Here is a 19,013-nt window from a genome sequence, read left to right as displayed (position 1 = left end):
GGAAGCATACCTTGAAGCCAGCTGTCAACTAGCTACATTCTTATGGCAGGGTGAAGGTAGCAGTATTCTGAGACAGGAGGTTCCCAGATTACCACTCTACTGCACCTGGAGATACCCTCCAGGTCTGCATTGTTAACTTGCGTCTCATAGCCTCTGGCCATCGTCTCTGGTGAAGACGTGCGAAACTCACTCTGCAGGCAGTGTGGAACTGTGAGGGACTGAGGGTGAGCTCAACTCTCAGAAGTAAGATGATTTTGGACAAGGCGTTCAGCTACCTTCTCACATATGGAACTTAGTATGTAGCACCAGTCTACCCCAGGAATTACTGGGAAATCGCTGGATTGAGCTTGGAGGCACTAGTCTTGTGTGCCGGCAGATTCCAGTTACCTCTCCCAACACTTCGGTGAAGCAGCGAGCCTAGGCCTTTTGGAAGCGAAAGGTAGCTGCAGGCAGGAGGTAGGGTTACAGGCCATAAGCTCAACTCTCAGAAGTGGGTATGCATGGGAGGCAGATGTCTGCTACCCACTCGGACATGCGAGTGGGAACCTAGCTACACTCTGATGAAGAAGGACTTTGGAAATCGCTGTATTCAACTCAGATACACGTGGGTTCAGGCACAACGATTCCACATGCTTTTCTCACAACCTTTCCCTGCCACTAACATGAGGACGTTTCAGCTCCTTCTACACTCAAGCAGGATGCGGGGGGTTGTGCCCTGTCCTTAGCTCTCACAGGGAAGCATACCTTGAAGCCAGCTGTCAACTAGCTACATTCTTATGGCAGGGTGAAGGTAGCAGTATTCTGAGACAGGAGGTTCCCAGATTACCACTCTACTGCACCTGGAGATACCCTCCAGGTCTGCATTGTTAACTTGCGTCTCATAGCCTCTGGCCATCGTCTCTGGTGAAGACGTGCGAAACTCACTCTGCAGGCAGTGTGGAACTGTGAGGGACTGAGGGTGAGCTCAACTCTCAGAAGTAAGATGATTTTGGACAAGGCGTTCAGCTACCTTCTCACATATGGAACTTAGTATGTAGCACCAGTCTACCTCAGGAATTACTGGGAAATCGCTGGATTGATCTTGGAGGCACTAGTCTTGTGTGCCGGGAGATTCCAGTTACCTCTCCCAACACTTCGGTGAAGCAGCGAGCCTAGGCCTTTTGGAAGCGAAAGGTAGCTGCAGGCAGGAGGTAGGGTTACAGGCTATAAGCTCAACTCTCAGAAGTGGTTATGCATGGGAGGCAGATGTCTGCTACCCACTCGTACATGCGAATGGGAACCTAGCTACACTCTGATGAAGAAGGACTTTGGAAATCGCTGTATTCAACTCAGATACACGTGGGTTCAGGCACAACGATTCCACATGCTTTTCTCACAACCTTTCCCTGCCACTAACATGAGGACGTTAGCAGCCCCTTCTACAGTCAAGCAGGATGCGGGAGGGTTGTGCCCTGTCCTTAGCTCTCACAGGGAAGCATACCTTGAAGCCAGCTGTCAACTAGCTGCATTCTTATGGCTGGGTGAAGGTAGCAGTATTCTGAGACAGGAGGTTCCCAGATTACCACTCTACTGCACCTGCAGACACCCCCAGGTCTGCATTTTTAACTTGCGTCTCAGAAGGTTCTGGCAAACGTCTCTGGTGAAGACGTGCGAAACTCAATCTGCAGGCAGTGTGGAACTGTGAGGGACTGAGGGTGAGCTCAACTCTCAGAAGTAAGATGATTTTGGACAAGGCGTTCAACTACCTACTCACGTATGGAACTTAGTATGTAGCACCAGTCTACCTCAGGAATTACTGGGAAATCGCTGGATTGAGCTTGGAGGCACTAGTCTTGTGTGCCGGGAGATTCCAGTTACCTCTCCCAACACTTGCGTCAAGCAGCGAGCCTAGGCCTTTTGGAAGCGAAAGGTAGCGGCAGGCAGGATGTAGGGTTACAGGCCATGAGCTCAACTCTCAGAAGTGTGTATGCATGGGAGGCAGATGTCTGCTACCCACTCGGACATGGGAGTTGGAACCTAGCTACACTCCTATTGAAGAAGGATGTTGGAAATCGCTGTCTTCAACTCAGATACACGGGAGTTCAGGCCCAATGCTTACACATGCTTTTCCCACAACCTATCCCAGCCACTAACATAAGGAGGTTAGCAGGTACGTCTACAGTCAGGCAGGATGCGGGAGGGTTCTGCCCTGTCCTCAGCTCTCACAGGGAAGCATGCCTAGAAGCCAGCTCTCAACTAGCTGCATTCTTATGACAGTGAGAAGGTAGCAGTATTCTGAGTAAGGAGGTTCCCAGATTACCACTCTACTGCACCTGGAGATACACTCCAGGTCTGCATTGTTAACTTGCGTCTCATAGCCTCTGGCAAACGTCTCTGGTGAAGACGTGCGAAACTCACTCTGCAGGCAGTGTGGAACTGTGAGGGACTGAGGGTGAGCTCAACTCTCAGAAGTAAGATGATTTTGGACAAGGCGTTCAGCTACCTTCTCACATATGGAACTTAGTATGTAGCACCAGTCTACCCCAGGAATTACTGGGAAATCGCTGGATTGAGCTTGGAGGCACTAGTCTTGTGTGCCGGCAGATTCCAGTTACCTCTCCCAACACTTCGGTGAAGCAGCGAGCCTAGGCCTTTTGGAAGCGAAAGGTAGCTGCAGGCAGGAGGTAGGGTTACAGGCCATAAGCTCAACTCTCAGAAGTGGGTATGCATGGGAGGCAGATGTCTGCTACCCACTCGGACATGCGAGTGGGAACCTAGCTACACTCTGATGAAGAAGGACTTTGGAAATCGCTGTATTCAACTCAGATACACGTGGGTTCAGGCACAACGATTCCACATGCTTTTCTCACAACCTTTCCCTGCCACTAACATGAGGACGTTAGCAGCTCCTTCTACAGTCAAGCAGGATGCGGGAGGGTTGTGCCCTGTCCTTAGCTCTCACAGGGAAGCATACCTTGAAGCCAGCTGTCAACTAGCTACATTCTTATGGCAGGGTGAAGGTAGCAGTATTCTGAGACAGGAGGTTCCAAGATTACCACTCTACTGCACCTGGAGATACCCTCCAGTTCTGCATTGTTAACTTGCGTCTCATAGTCTCTGGCAAACGTCTCTGGTGAAGACGTGCGAAACTCACTCTGCAGGCAGTGTGGAACTGTGAGGGACTGAGGGTGAGCTCAACTCTCAGAAGTAAGATGATTTTGGACAAGGCGTTCAGCTACCTTCTCACATATGGAACTTAGTATGTAGCACCAGTCTACCCCAGGAATTACTGGGAAATCGCTGGATTGAGCTTGGAGGCACTAGTCTTGTGTGCCGGCAGATTCCAGTTACCTCTCCCAACACTTCGGTGAAGCAGCGAGCCTAGGCCTTTTGGAAGCGAAAGGTAGCTGCAGGCAGGAGGTAGGGTTACAGGCCATAAGCTCAACTCTCAGAAGTGGGTATGCATGGGAGGCAGATGTCTGCTACCCACTCGGACATGCGAGTGGGAACCTAGCTACACTCTGATGAAGAAGGACTTTGGAAATCGCTGTATTCAACTCAGATACACGTGGGTTCAGGCACAACGATTCCACATGCTTTTCTCACAACCTTTCCCTGCCACTAACATGAGGACGTTTCAGCTCCTTCTACACTCAAGCAGGATGCGGGGGGTTGTGCCCTGTCCTTAGCTCTCACAGGGAAGCATACCTTGAAGCCAGCTGTCAACTAGCTACATTCTTATGGCAGGGTGAAGGTAGCAGTATTCTGAGACAGGAGGTTCCCAGATTACCACTCTACTGCACCTGGAGATACCCTCCAGGTCTGCATTGTTAACTTGCGTCTCATAGCCTCTGGCCATCGTCTCTGGTGAAGACGTGCGAAACTCACTCTGCAGGCAGTGTGGAACTGTGAGGGACTGAGGGTGAGCTCAACTCTCAGAAGTAAGATGATTTTGGACAAGGCGTTCAGCTACCTTCTCACATATGGAACTTAGTATGTAGCACCAGTCTACCTCAGGAATTACTGGGAAATCGCTGGATTGATCTTGGAGGCACTAGTCTTGTGTGCCGGGAGATTCCAGTTACCTCTCCCAACACTTCGGTGAAGCAGCGAGCCTAGGCCTTTTGGAAGCGAAAGGTAGCTGCAGGCAGGAGGTAGGGTTACAGGCTATAAGCTCAACTCTCAGAAGTGGTTATGCATGGGAGGCAGATGTCTGCTACCCACTCGTACATGCGAATGGGAACCTAGCTACACTCTGATGAAGAAGGACTTTGGAAATCGCTGTATTCAACTCAGATACACGTGGGTTCAGGCACAACGATTCCACATGCTTTTCTCACAACCTTTCCCTGCCACTAACATGAGGACGTTAGCAGCCCCTTCTACAGTCAAGCAGGATGCGGGAGGGTTGTGCCCTGTCCTTAGCTCTCACAGGGAAGCATACCTTGAAGCCAGCTGTCAACTAGCTGCATTCTTATGGCTGGGTGAAGGTAGCAGTATTCTGAGACAGGAGGTTCCCAGATTACCACTCTACTGCACCTGCAGACACCCCCAGGTCTGCATTTTTAACTTGCGTCTCAGAAGGTTCTGGCAAACGTCTCTGGTGAAGACGTGCGAAACTCAATCTGCAGGCAGTGTGGAACTGTGAGGGACTGAGGGTGAGCTCAACTCTCAGAAGTAAGATGATTTTGGACAAGGCGTTCAACTACCTACTCACGTATGGAACTTAGTATGTAGCACCAGTCTACCTCAGGAATTACTGGGAAATCGCTGGATTGAGCTTGGAGGCACTAGTCTTGTGTGCCGGGAGATTCCAGTTACCTCTCCCAACACTTGCGTCAAGCAGCGAGCCTAGGCCTTTTGGAAGCGAAAGGTAGCGGCAGGCAGGATGTAGGGTTACAGGCCATGAGCTCAACTCTCAGAAGTGTGTATGCATGGGAGGCAGATGTCTGCTACCCACTCGGACATGGGAGTTGGAACCTAGCTACACTCCTATTGAAGAAGGATGTTGGAAATCGCTGTCTTCAACTCAGATACACGGGAGTTCAGGCCCAATGCTTACACATGCTTTTCCCACAACCTATCCCAGCCACTAACATAAGGAGGTTAGCAGGTACGTCTACAGTCAGGCAGGATGCGGGAGGGTTCTGCCCTGTCCTCAGCTCTCACAGGGAAGCATGCCTAGAAGCCAGCTCTCAACTAGCTGCATTCTTATGACAGTGAGAAGGTAGCAGTATTCTGAGTAAGGAGGTTCCCAGATTACCACTCTACTGCACCTGGAGATACACTCCAGGTCTGCATTGTTAACTTGCGTCTCATAGCCTCTGGCAAACGTCTCTGGTGAAGACGTGCGAAACTCACTCTGCAGGCAGTGTGGAACTGTGAGGGACTGAGGGTGAGCTCAACTCTCAGAAGTAAGATGATTTTGGACAAGGCGTTCAGCTACCTTCTCACATATGGAACTTAGTATGTAGCACCAGTCTACCCCAGGAATTACTGGGAAATCGCTGGATTGAGCTTGGAGGCACTAGTCTTGTGTGCCGGCAGATTCCAGTTACCTCTCCCAACACTTCGGTGAAGCAGCGAGCCTAGGCCTTTTGGAAGCGAAAGGTAGCTGCAGGCAGGAGGTAGGGTTACAGGCCATAAGCTCAACTCTCAGAAGTGGGTATGCATGGGAGGCAGATGTCTGCTACCCACTCGGATATGCGAGTCGGAACCTAGCTACACTCTGATGAAGAAGGACTTTGGAAATCGCTGTATTCAACTCAGATACACGTGGGTTCAGGCACAACGATTCCACATGCTTTTCTCACAACCTTTCCCTGCCACTAACATGAGGACGTTAGCAGCTCCTTCTACAGTCAAGCAGGATGTGGGAGGGTTGTGCCATGTCCTTAGCTCTCACAGGGAAGCATGCCTTGAAGCCAGCTGTCAACTAGCTGCATTCTTATGGCAGGGTGAAGGTAGCAGTATTCTGAGACAGGAGGTTCCCAGATTACCACTCTACTGCACCTGGAGATACCCTCCAGGTCTGCATTGTTAACTTGCGTCTCATAGCCTCTGGCCATCGTCTCTGGTGAAGACGTGCGAAACTCACTCTGCAGGCAGTGTGGAACTGTGAGGGACTGAGGGTGAGCTCAACTCTCAGAAGTAAGATGATTTTGGACAAGGCGTTCAGCTACCTTCTCACATATGGAACTTAGTATGTAGCACCAGTCTACCTCAGGAATTACTGGGAAATCGCTGGATTGATCTTGGAGGCACTAGTCTTGTGTGCCGGGAGATTCCAGTTACCTCTCCCAACACTTCGGTGAAGCAGTGAGCCTAGGCCTTTTGGAAGCGAAAGGTAGCTGCAGGCAGGAGGTAGGGTTACAGGCTATAAGCTCAACTCTCAGAAGTGGTTATGCATGGGAGGCAGATGTCTGCTACCCACTCGTACATGCGAATGGGAACCTAGCTACACTCTGATGAAGAAGGACTTTGGAAATCGCTGTATTCAACTCAGATACACGTGGGTTCAGGCACAACGATTCCACATGCTTTTCTCACAACCTTTCCCTGCCACTAACATGAGGACGTTAGCAGCCCCTTCTACAGTCAAGCAGGATGCGGGAGGGTTGTGCCCTGTCCTTAGCTCTCACAGGGAAGCATACCTTGAAGCCAGCTGTCAACTAGCTGCATTCTTATGGCTGGGTGAAGGTAGCAGTATTCTGAGACAGGAGGTTCCCAGATTACCACTCTACTGCACCTGCAGACACCCCCAGGTCTGCATTTTTAACTTGCGTCTCAGAAGGTTCTGGCAAACGTCTCTGGTGAAGACGTGCGAAACTCAATCTGCAGGCAGTGTGGAACTGTGAGGGACTGAGGGTGAGCTCAACTCTCAGAAGTAAGATGATTTTGGACAAGGCGTTCAACTACCTACTCACGTATGGAACTTAGTATGTAGCACCAGTCTACCCCAGGAATTACTGGGAAATCGCTGGATTGAGCTTGGAGGCACTAGTCTTGTGTGCCGGGAGATTCCAGTTACCTCTCCCAACACTTGCGTCAAGCAGCGAGCCTAGGCCTTTTGGAAGCGAAAGGTAGCGGCAGGCAGGATGTAGGGTTACAGGCCATGAGCTCAACTCTCAGAAGTGTGTATGCATGGGAGGCAGATGTCTGCTACCCACTCGGACATGGGAGTTGGAACCTAGCTACACTCCTATTGAAGAAGGATGTTGGAAATCGCTGTCTTCAACTCAGATACACGGGAGTTCAGGCCCAATGCTTACACATGCTTTTCCCACAACCTATCCCAGCCACTAACATAAGGAGGTTAGCAGGTACGTCTACAGTCAGGCAGGATGCGGGAGGGTTCTGCCCTGTCCTCAGCTCTCACAGGGAAGCATGCCTAGAAGCCAGCTCTCAACTAGCTGCATTCTTATGACAGTGAGAAGGTAGCAGTATTCTGAGTAAGGAGGTTCCCAGATTACCACTCTACTGCACCTGGAGATACACTCCAGGTCTGCATTGTTAACTTGCGTCTCATAGCCTCTGGCAAACGTCTCTGGTGAAGACGTGCGAAACTCACTCTGCAGGCAGTGTGGAACTGTGAGGGACTGAGGGTGAGCTCAACTCTCAGAAGTAAGATGATTTTGGACAAGGCGTTCAGCTACCTTCTCACATATGGAACTTAGTATGTAGCACCAGTCTACCCCAGGAATTACTGGGAAATCGCTGGATTGAGCTTGGAGGCACTAGTCTTGTGTGCCGGCAGATTCCAGTTACCTCTCCCAACACTTCGGTGAAGCAGCGAGCCTAGGCCTTTTGGAAGCGAAAGGTAGCTGCAGGCAGGAGGTAGGGTTACAGGCCATAAGCTCAACTCTCAGAAGTGGGTATGCATGGGAGGCAGATGTCTGCTACCCACTCGGACATGCGAGTCGGAACCTAGCTACACTCTGATGAAGAAGGACTTTGGAAATCGCTGTATTCAACTCAGATACACGTGGGTTCAGGCACAACGATTCCACATGCTTTTCTCACAACCTTTCCCTGCCACTAACATGAGGACGTTAGCAGCTCCTTCTACAGTCAAGCAGGATGTGGGAGGGTTGTGCCATGTCCTTAGCTCTCACAGGGAAGCATGCCTTGAAGCCAGCTGTCAACTAGCTGCATTCTTATGGCAGGGTGAAGGTAGCAGTATTCTGAGACAGGAGGTTCCCAGATTACCACTCTACTGCACCTGGAGATACCCTCCAGGTCTGCATTGTTAACTTGCGTCACAGAAGCCTCTGGCAAACGTCTCTGGTGAAGACGTGAGAAACTCACTCTGCAGGCAGTGTGGAACTGTGAGGGACTGAGTGTGAGCTCAACTCTCAGAAGTAAGATGTTTTTGGACAAGGCGTTCAACTACCTACTCACGTATGGAACTTAGTATGTAGCACCAGTCTACCCCAGGAATTACTAGGAAATCGCTTGATTGAGCTTGGAGGCACTCGTCTTGTGTTCCGGGAGATTCCAGTTACCTCTCCCAACACTTGCGTCAAGCAGCGAGCCTAGGCCTTTTGGAAGCGAAAGGTAGCGGCAGGCAGGATGTAGGGTTACAGGCCATGAGCTCAACTCTCAGAAGTGTGTATGCATGGGAGGCAGATGTCTGCTACCCATTCGGACATGGGAGTTGGAACCTAGCTACACTCCTATTGAAGAAGGATGTTGGAAATCGCTGTCTTCAACTCAGATACACGGGAGTTCAGGCCCAATGCTTACACATGCTTTTCCCACAACCTAACCCAGCCACTAACATAAGGAGGTTAGCAGGTACGTCTACAGTCAGGCAGGATGCGGGAGGGTTCTGCCCTGTCCTCAGCTCTCACAGGGAAGCATGCCTAGAAGCCAGCTCTCAACTAGCTGCATTCTTATGACAGTGTGAAGGTAGCAGTATTCTGAGTAAGGAGGTTCCCAGATTACCACTCTACTGCACCTGGAGATCCCGTCCAGGTCTGCATTGTTAACTTGCGTCTCAGAGGCCTCTGGCAAAAGTCTCTGGTGAAGACGTGGGAAACTCACTCTGCAGGCAGTGTGGAACTGTGAGGTACTGAGGGTGAGCTCAACTCTCAGCAGTAAGATGATTTTGGACAAGGCGTTCAGCTACCTTCTCACATATGGAACTTAGAATGTAGCACCAGTCTACCCCAGGAATTACTGGGAAATCGCTGGATTGAGCTTGGAGGCACTAGTCTTGTGTGCCGGCAGATTCCAGTTACCTCTCCCAACACTTCGGTGAAGCAGCGAGCCTAGGCCTTTTGGAAGCGAAAGGTAGCTGCAGGCAGGAGGTAGGGTTACAGGCCATAAGCTCAACTCTCAGAAGTGGGTATGCATGGGAGGCAGATGTCTGCTACCCACTCGGACATGCGAGTCGGAACCTAGCTACACTCTGATGAAGAAGGACTTTGGAAATCGCTGTATTCAACTCAGATACACGTGGGTTCAGGCACAACGATTCCACATGCTTTTCTCACAACCTTTCCCTGCCACTAACATGAGGACGTTAGCAGCCCCTTCTACAGTCAAGCAGGATGCGGGAGGGTTGTGCCCTGTCCTTAGCTCTCACAGGGAAGCATGCCTTGAAGCCAGCTGTCAACTAGCTGCATTCTTATGGCAGGGTGAAGGTAGCAGTATTCTGAGACAGGAGGTTCCCAGATTACCACTCTACTGCACCTGGAGATACCCTCCAGGTCTGCATTGTTAACTTGCGTATCAGAAGCCTCTGGCAAACGTCTCTGGTGAAGACGTGCGAAACTCACTCTGCAGGCAGTGTGGAACTGTGAGGGACTGAGGGTGAGCTCAACTCTCAGAAGTAAGATGTTTTTGGACAAGGCGTTCAACTACCTACTCACGTATGGAACTTAGTATGTAGCACCAGTCTACCTCAGGAATTACTGGGAAATCGCTGGATTGAGCTTGGAGGCACTAGTCTTGTGTGCCGGGAGATTCCAGTTACCTCTCCCAACACTTGCGTCAAGCAGCGAGCCTAGGCCTTTTGGAAGCGAAAGGTAGCGGCAGGCAGGATGTAGGGTTACAGGCCATGAGCTCAACTCTCAGAAGTGTGTATGCATGGGAGGCAGATGTCTGCTACCCACTCGGACATGGGAGTTGGAACCTAGCTACACTCCTATTGAAGAAGGATGTTGGAAATCGCTGTCTTCAACTCAGATACACGGGAGTTCAGGCCCAATGCTTACACATGCTTTTCCCACAACCTATCCCAGCCACTAACATAAGGAGGTTAGCAGGTACGTCTACAGTCAGGCAGGATGCGGAAGGGTTCTGCCCTGTCCTCAGCTCTCACAGGGAAGCATGCCTAGAAGCCAGCTCTCAACTAGCTGCATTCTTATGACAGTGTGAAGGTAGCAGTATTCTGAGTAAGGAGGTTCCCAGATTACCACTCTACTGCACCTGGAGATCCCGTCCAGGTCTGCATTGTTAACTTGCGTCTCAGAGGCCTCTGGCAAAAGTCTCTGGTGAAGACGTGGGAAACTCACTCTGCAGGCAGTGTGGAACTGTGAGGTACTGAGGGTGAGCTCAACTCTCAGCAGTAAGATGATTTTGGACAAGGCGTTCAGCTACCTTCTCACATATGGAACTTAGTATGTAGCACCAGTCTACCCCAGGAATTACTGGGAAATCGCTGGATTGAGCTTGGAGGCCCTTGTCTTGTGTGCCGGCAGATTCCAGTTACCTCTCCCAACACTTCGGTGAAGCAGCGAGCCTAGGCCTTTTGGAAGCGAAAGGTAGCTGCAGGCAGGAGGTAGGGTTACAGGCCATAAGCTCAACTCTCAGAAGTGTGTATGCATGGGAGGCAGATATCTGCTCCCCATTCTGACATGGTAGTTGGAACCTAGCTACACTTTGATTGAAGAAGGCCTTTGGAAATCGCTGTATTCAACTCAGTTACACAGGATTTCAGGCCCAATGCTTACACATGCTTTTCCCGCAACCTCTCTCAGCCACTAACATTAGGATGTTAGCAGCTACGCCTACAGTCAGGCAGGATGCGGGAGGGTTCTGCCCTGTCCTCAGCACTCCCAGGGAAGCATGCCTAGAAGCCAGCTCTCAACTAGCTGCTTTCTTATGGCAATGTGAAGGTAGCAGTATTCTGAGTCAGGAGGTTCAAAGATTACCACTCTACTGCACCTGGTGATACCCTCCAGGTGTACATTGTTAACTTGCGTCTCAGAAGCCTGTGGCAAACGTCTCTGGTGAAGACCTGCGAAACTCACTCTGCAGGCAGTGTGGAAATGTGAGGGACTGGGTGTGAGCTCACCTCTCAAAACAGAGATGCTTTTGGACTCGGGGTTCAGCTAGCTTCTCTCGTATGGAATTTAGTATGTAGCACCTGTCTAAGACAGGAATTACTGGGAATCGCTGGATTGAGCTTGGAGGCACTAGTCTTGTGTGCCGAGACTTTCCACTTACCTCTCACAGCACTTCAGTCACGCATCGAGCCTAGGCCTGTTTGCAGCGAAATGTACCTGCAGGCAGGATGTGGGAAGTACAGGCCATAAGCTCAACTCTCAAAAGTGTGTAGCCTGGGAGGCAGATGTCTGCTACCCACTCATTCATTGGAGTTAGAAACTAGCTACACTCTTTGAAGAAGGCTGTTTGAAATTGCTGCATTCAACTCAGATAATCGTGAGTACAGGCCTGACACTTTCACATGCATTTCGCCACCCTCTCCCAGCACCTAACATAAGGATATTAGCAGTTACGTCTACGGGCAGGCAGGATGCAAGATGGTCTTGCCCTGAACTCAGCCTCAGAAGGAAGCATGCCTAGAAGCCAGCTTTCTACTAGCTCGTTCTGATGGCCGTGAGAATGTAGCAGCATTGTAAGGTGGGACGTTCCATGACTACCGCTCTACTGCACCTGGAGACAAAACCATTGAAGCCTGCCGCTGGCCCTTGCATCCCATGAGCTTCTGACAAACATGTCTAGTGAGGATGTTCGTAACTGTATCTGCAGGCAGTGTGGAACTGGGAAGGACCATGTTTCAGCTTATCTCCGAGCGGGAAGTTCCCCAAGAGAGCTTTCAGCTACGTTCTCAGGTTGGAAGTTAGTATGTAGCTCCCGTCTTAGGCAGGAATTCCTCAGAAGTCGCTGGATTGAACTAAGAGACACTTGGCTCTTGCAAAAATTGCATCCCGTATCAAACGAAATCCTTTGGAAGTGAAGTGTACAGGCAGTCAGCATGTGGAAGGTAAGCTCAAGCCAAAGGAGTGTGCATGCCTAGTAGGCAGCTGTCCGCTAGGCGCGATATTGACAAGGGAGACACTTGGTTTATACTCCGCTTCTCTCCCGTATACAACGAAATGCTGTGGAAGCCGAACTTTCAGGCAGTCAGGATTGGGGAGGTACATGCCATAAGCTCAACTCTCAGCAATGTGTATGCTTTGTAGGCTGATGTCTGCTAAACACTTATCGAAGCGAGGTATACCCAAGCTACACTGTAATTGAACAAGGACGTTGGCAATCGCTGTATTGAAGTCAGATGGATATGAGTACAGTCCTGGCGCTTCCACTTGCATTTCTCCAACCTCTCCCATCATCTCACTTAAGGATGTTAGCAGGTATGAGTATGGGCAGGCAGGATGCGGGAGGGTCCTGCCCAGAGCTCAACTCTCACAAGAGAGCATGCCTAGAAGCCAGCTTTCAACTGGCTGCGTTCTAATGGCCGTAAGATCATAGCAGTCTTCTAACTCAGGAAGTTCGAAGAATACCACTCTACTGCACTTGCAGACACCTTCCAGGCCTGCATTATTCCACTTGCTTCTCACAAGCTTCTGACAGACGTCTCTGGTGAAGATGTTCAAAACTCATTCTGCAGGCAATGTGGAACTGTGAGGGTTTTGGTGTGAACTCAACTCTTGGAAGAGAGATGCTTTTGGACTTGGGGTTCAGCTAGCTCTCACGTATGGAACTTAGTATGTAGCACCTAAGACATGAATTACTAGGAAATCGCAGGATTGAGCTTCGAGGCCCTATTCTTGTGTGCCGGGACTTTCGTCTTATCTCTCACAACACTTCAGTCATGAATCGAGCCTAGGCCTGTTACCAGCGCAGTGTACCTGGAGGAGGATGTGGGAAGTACAGGCCATAAGCTCAACTCTCAAAAGTGTGTACGCCTGGGAGGCTGATGTCTGTTACCCACTCGTACATTGGAGTTAGAAACTAGCTACACTCTGATTGAAGAAGGCCGTTTGAAATCGCTATATTCAACTTTGATAATGTTGAGTACAAGCCTGATACTTCCACATGCAAATGGAATCGAAACAAATAGAATCCCATCGAATAGAATCGAAAAGAATCGGAAACTATCGTATCGATACGAAAAAAATGGAATTGAATCGAATCGAATCCAAAAGGATCGAATCGCATCGAATTGAAAAGAATCGTATCGAATCGAAAATATTTGAAACAAATCAAATAAAAAGGAATTGAATAGAAAAATTCGAATCGAAAAGAAATGAATTGAATCGAATCGAAAAGGATCGAATCGAATCGAATCAAAAAGAATCGAATTGAAAAGAATTCAATCGAAGAGTTTCCATTCGAATCGAATTGAATCGAAAAGAATCTAATCGAACCAAGAAGATTCGAATGGAATCAAAAAGAAACGAATCAAAAAGAATCGAATCGAATCGATTCATTAGAATCGAATCTAAACGAATCGAAAAGTTTCGAATCCAAATGAATCTAATCGAAAAGAAAGGAATCAAAAAGAATCGAATTGTTTCAGAAAAAATGAATCGAAGTGAATCGAATCGAAAAGAATTGAATCGAATTGATTTTAAAAGAAAGGAATTCGAATTGAAAAGACTCGAATCGAAAGATTCGAATCAAATCAAATCGAAACCAAAAGAATCGAATCGAATAGAATCAAAAAGAAACTAATTGAAAACTATCATATCGAAAAGAAAAAAATCGTATCGAATCAAAAAAATCGAATCGAATTATATCGAAAAGGATCTAATCAATTCTAAACGAATCAAAAAGAATCGAATCGAATCAAAAAGAATCGAATCGAATAGGAAATAATCGAAATAAATCAAATAAAAAAGAATCGCATAGAAAAAATCGAATCGAATTGAAAAGAATCAAATCTAATCGAAAAGAATTGAATCAAATCGAATCGAAAACAAACGAATCCAATCGAATCGAAAACAATTGAATCGAAGAGTTTCGAATCGAATCGCATTGAATCGAAAAGAATCTGATCGAACCAAAAAGATTCGAATGGTTTCAAAAAGAAACGAATCAAAAAGAATTGAATCGAATCGATTCGAAAAGAATAGAATCTAATCGAATCAAAAACTATCAAATCCAAATGAATCTAATCGAAAAAAAGTGGAATCAAAAAGAATCGAATTGTTTCAGAAAAAACGAATCGAATTGAATCGAATCGAATAGAATTGAATGGAATCAATTTTAAAAGAAAGGAATTCGACTCAAAAAGACTCGAATCGATAGATTCGAATCAAATCTAACCGAAACAAAAAGAATCGAATCGAATAGAATCGAAAAGAAACTAATCGAAAACTATCATATCAAAAAGAAAAAAATCGTATCGAATCAAAAAAATCGAATTGAATCGAATCGAAAAGGATCTAATCAATTCTAAACAAATAAAAAAAATCGAAATGAATCGAAAAGAATCGAATCAAATAGAATAGAAAATAATCGAAACAAATCAAATAAAAAAGAATCGAATAGAAAAACATCGAATCGAATCGAAAAGAATCAAATCGAATCGAAAAGAATTGAATTGAATCGAATCGAAAATAATCGAATCCAATCGAAAACAATCGAATCGTAGAGTTTTAAATCGAATCGAATTCAATCGAAAAGAATCTAATCGAACCAAAAACATTCGAATGGAATCAAAAAGAAATGAATTAAAAAGAATCAAATCGAATTGAATCAAAAAGAATCGAATCGAATCGAAAATATTCGAATCCAAATGAATCGAGTCGAAAGGAGTGGAATCGAAAAGAATTGAATCGTTTAGAAAGAAACAAATCGAATTGAATTGAATCAAATAGAAAATAATCGAATCCAATCGAATTGAAAAGAATAGAAAAGAACTGAATCGAATCGAATCGAAAAGAAATCGATTCGAAAAGAATCGAATCGAAAAAAAAGAAAGGAATCGAATCGAATCGAAAAGAATCGAATCCAAAATAATCGAATCGAAGATTGAATCGAAAGAATGGAATCGATTCGTAAAAACCAAGTCAAAGAGACTCGAAAAGAATCGAATCAAATAAAAAAAAATAAAATAGAAAAGAATCGAATCGAATCGAAAAGAAAAGAATCGAATCAAATCGATTTGAAAAGAAAGATATTCGAATCGAAAAGAATCGAATCGAAAAGAATCGAATCGAAACGAATCGAAAAAAATCGAATCGAATTGCTCCAAATCAAAAGAATTGAATCGAATGGAAGTGAAAATAATCGAATCAAATCGAATCGAATCAAAATAATCAAATCGAAACGAATCAAAAAGAATCAAATCGATTCGAAAAGAAAGGAATTCAAATCAAAAATATTCGATTAGAAAGATTCGAATCGAATCGAATTGAATAGAAAAGAATAGAATCAAATCAAATAGAAAAGAAACGAATAGAAAACTGTCGAATGGAAATGAAAAAAATCGAATTGAATCGTATCGAAGAGAATCGAATCGAATCAAAAAAGATCGAATGGAATCGAATATAAGAATCTAATCGAATCGAATCAAAAAGAATCTAATCGAATCGAAAGGATCGAATCAAATTTTATCGAATGGAAAAGAATCAAATCAAATCGAAAAGAATCGAATCGAATCGAAAAGGATCGAATCGAATCAAATCGAATAGAAAAGAATCGAATAGAATCGAAAAGAATCGAATCAAATTGAATCGAAAAGAATCAAATCGAAAAGAATTGAATCGAATCGAAAAGAATCGAATCGAATCAAATCGAAAAGAATCGAATCAAATTGATTCGAAAAGAAAGAAATTAATATAGAAGAGGCTAGAATCGAAAAGAATCTAAATGAATCGAATAGAAAAATATCGAATCGAATCGCACCGAATCAAAAGAATCGAATCTAATGGAAGTGAAAATAATCGAATTGAATCAAAAAGAATCGAATCGAATCGAATCAAAAAGAATCGAATCGAATCGAAAAGAATCAAATCGAATCGATTCGAAAAGAAAGGAATTCAAATCAAAAACACTCGAATAGAAAGATTCGAATCGAATCGAATCGAATCGAAAAGAATAGAATCGAATAGAAAAGAAACGAATAGAAAACTATCGAATGGAAAAAACTATCGAAAAAAATCGAATCGAATCGGAGAGAATCGAATTGAATCGAAAAAAGATCAAATCGAATCGAATATAAGAATCGAATCGAATCGAATTGAAAAGAATCGAATCAAAAAGGATCAAATCGAATTGTATCGAATAGAAAAGAATCAAATCAAATCGAAAAGAATCGAATCAAATCGAATAGGAAAGAATCGAAAAAATCTAATAAAGAGTCGAATCGAATCGAAAATATCGAATCGAATGGAAAAGAATCGAATCGAATCGAAAAGAATCTAATCGAATCGAATCGTTTGTAAAGAAAGGAATTCGAATCAAAAAACTTGAATCATAAGATTCTAATCGAATCGAATCAAAAAGAAACGAACCAAAAACTATCGAATCGAAATGAAAAAAATCGAATCGAAATGAATCGAAAAGAATCGAAGAAATCTAATAAAAAAGAATTGAATCGAATCGAAAATATCGAATCGAATGGAAAAGAATCGAATCAAATCGAATCGAAAATAATCGAAACATCAAATAAAAAGAATCGAATGGAAAAAAATGAAAAGAATTGAATCGAATCGAAAAGAATTGAATTGAATCGAATCGAAAACAATCAAATCGAATCGAATCAAAAAGAATTGAATCTAAGAGTTTCGAATAGAATCGAATTGAATCGAAAAGAATCTAATCGAAATGAAAATATTCGAATAGAATCGAAAAGAAACGAATCAAAAAGAATCGAATCGAATTGAAAAGAATAGAATCTAATCGAGTCGAAAAGAATAGAATCCAAATAAATCAAGTCGAAAGGAGTGGAATCGAAAAGAATTGAATCGATTCGAAAAAAACGAATCAAATTGAATCTAATCGAATCGAAAATAATCGAATCAAATTGAATCGTAAAGAATACAAAATAATCGAATTGAATCGTAAAGAATAGAATCGAAGCGAACCGAAAAGAATCAAATCGAATTGAAAAGAATCGAATCGAATTGAACCGTAATGAAAAGAATCGAATCGAATCGAAAAGAATGGAATCGAATTGAATCGAAAAGAATTGAATCGAATGCAATCAAATCGAAAAGAATCGAATCGAATTGAAAAGAATCAAATCGAATTGATTGAATCAAAAAGAATCGAATCGAATCACATCGAATCGAAAATAATTGAAACGAATAAAAAATAATCGAATCGAATTGAATCGAGAATAATTGGAATTGAATTGAATCGATAATCGAATTGAATCTAATCGAGTTGAATCGAAAATAATCGAATCGAATCAAATCAATTAGAAAAAAATCGAATCAAATTGCATCGAACCAAAAGTAATCGAATCGTATTGAATCGATTCGAATTGAAAAGAATCGAATCGAATCGAAAAGAATCAAATCGAATTGAATCAAAAAGAATCGAATCCAAAGAATCGAATTGTAGAGAATCTAATCGAAACGAAAAGATTCGAATCGAAAAGAATCGAATGTAAACGAAAAGAATCAAATCGAATCGAATCGAAAAGAATCAAATCGAATCGAAAAGAATTGAATCGAAAAGAATCGAATCGAATCAAATCGATTGAAAAGATCGAATCAAAAAAATCAAAGAGAATCAAAACGAATCAAAACGAATCGAATCGAATTGAAAAGAATCATTGAATCAAATCGAAAAGAATCTAATCGAATCGTATCGAATCAAAAAAATCAAATCGAATTGAATCGAAAAGAATAGAATCGTATTTAATTGAATCAAATGAATCGAATCGAATTGAATCGAAAAGAATCGAATCGAATCAAAATGAATCAAATCAAATCGAAAAGAATCGTATTGAATCGAATTGAATCGTAAAGAATCCAATGGAACATAATCGATTCGAATTGAAAAGAATCGAATCAAAAAGAATCAAATCGAACCGAAAAGAAAGGAATCTAATCGAATAGAATCAAATCGAATGGTATCATTGAATCGAAAAGAATCGAATCATATCGAATTGAATTGAAAAGAATCAAATCGAATAGAATCGAAAAGATTCGAATCGAATCAAAAAGAATCGAATCGTATCGAATCAAATTGAATAGAATTGAGTCGAATACAATGAAAAGAATCAAAACGAATTGAAAACAATCGAATTAAATCGAATCAAATATTATCAAATCGAATCGAAAAGAATCGAATTGAATAGCATCGAAACGAATCGAATCGAATCGAAAAGAATCAAATTGAATAGCGTCGAATTGAATCGAATCAAAATGAAAAGAATCGAATAGAATCGAAAAGAATCAAATCGTATCGAATTGAATCGAAAAGAATCGAATCATATCGAATTGAATCGAAAAGAATCGATTCCAATCGAATTGAATCGAAAAGAATCGAATCGAACAGTACCGAATCGAATCGATAAGAATCGAATCAAATAAAATAGAAAAGAATCTAATTGAAACGAAAAGAATCTAATCGAATCGAATTGAAAAGAATCGAATCGAAAAAATCAAATCTAATAGAATCAAGTTGAGTTGAATCGAATAGAAAAGAATCGAATCGAATCATATTGAATTGAAAAGAATCGAATCAAATCGAATTGAATTGAAAAGAATCTAATCGAACTGAATCGAAAAGAATCGAATCGAAATGTAACAAATTGAATCCAAATGATCGAATCGAATCAAATCAAAAAAAATCGAATTGAAACGAAAAGAATCGAATAG

Source organism: Canis lupus, chromosome 14, assembly GCF_048164855.1.
Source record: "Canis lupus baileyi chromosome 14, mCanLup2.hap1, whole genome shotgun sequence".
NCBI lineage: Eukaryota > Metazoa > Chordata > Mammalia > Carnivora > Canidae > Canis > Canis lupus.
Note: the sequence above shows the minus strand (reverse complement) of the source record.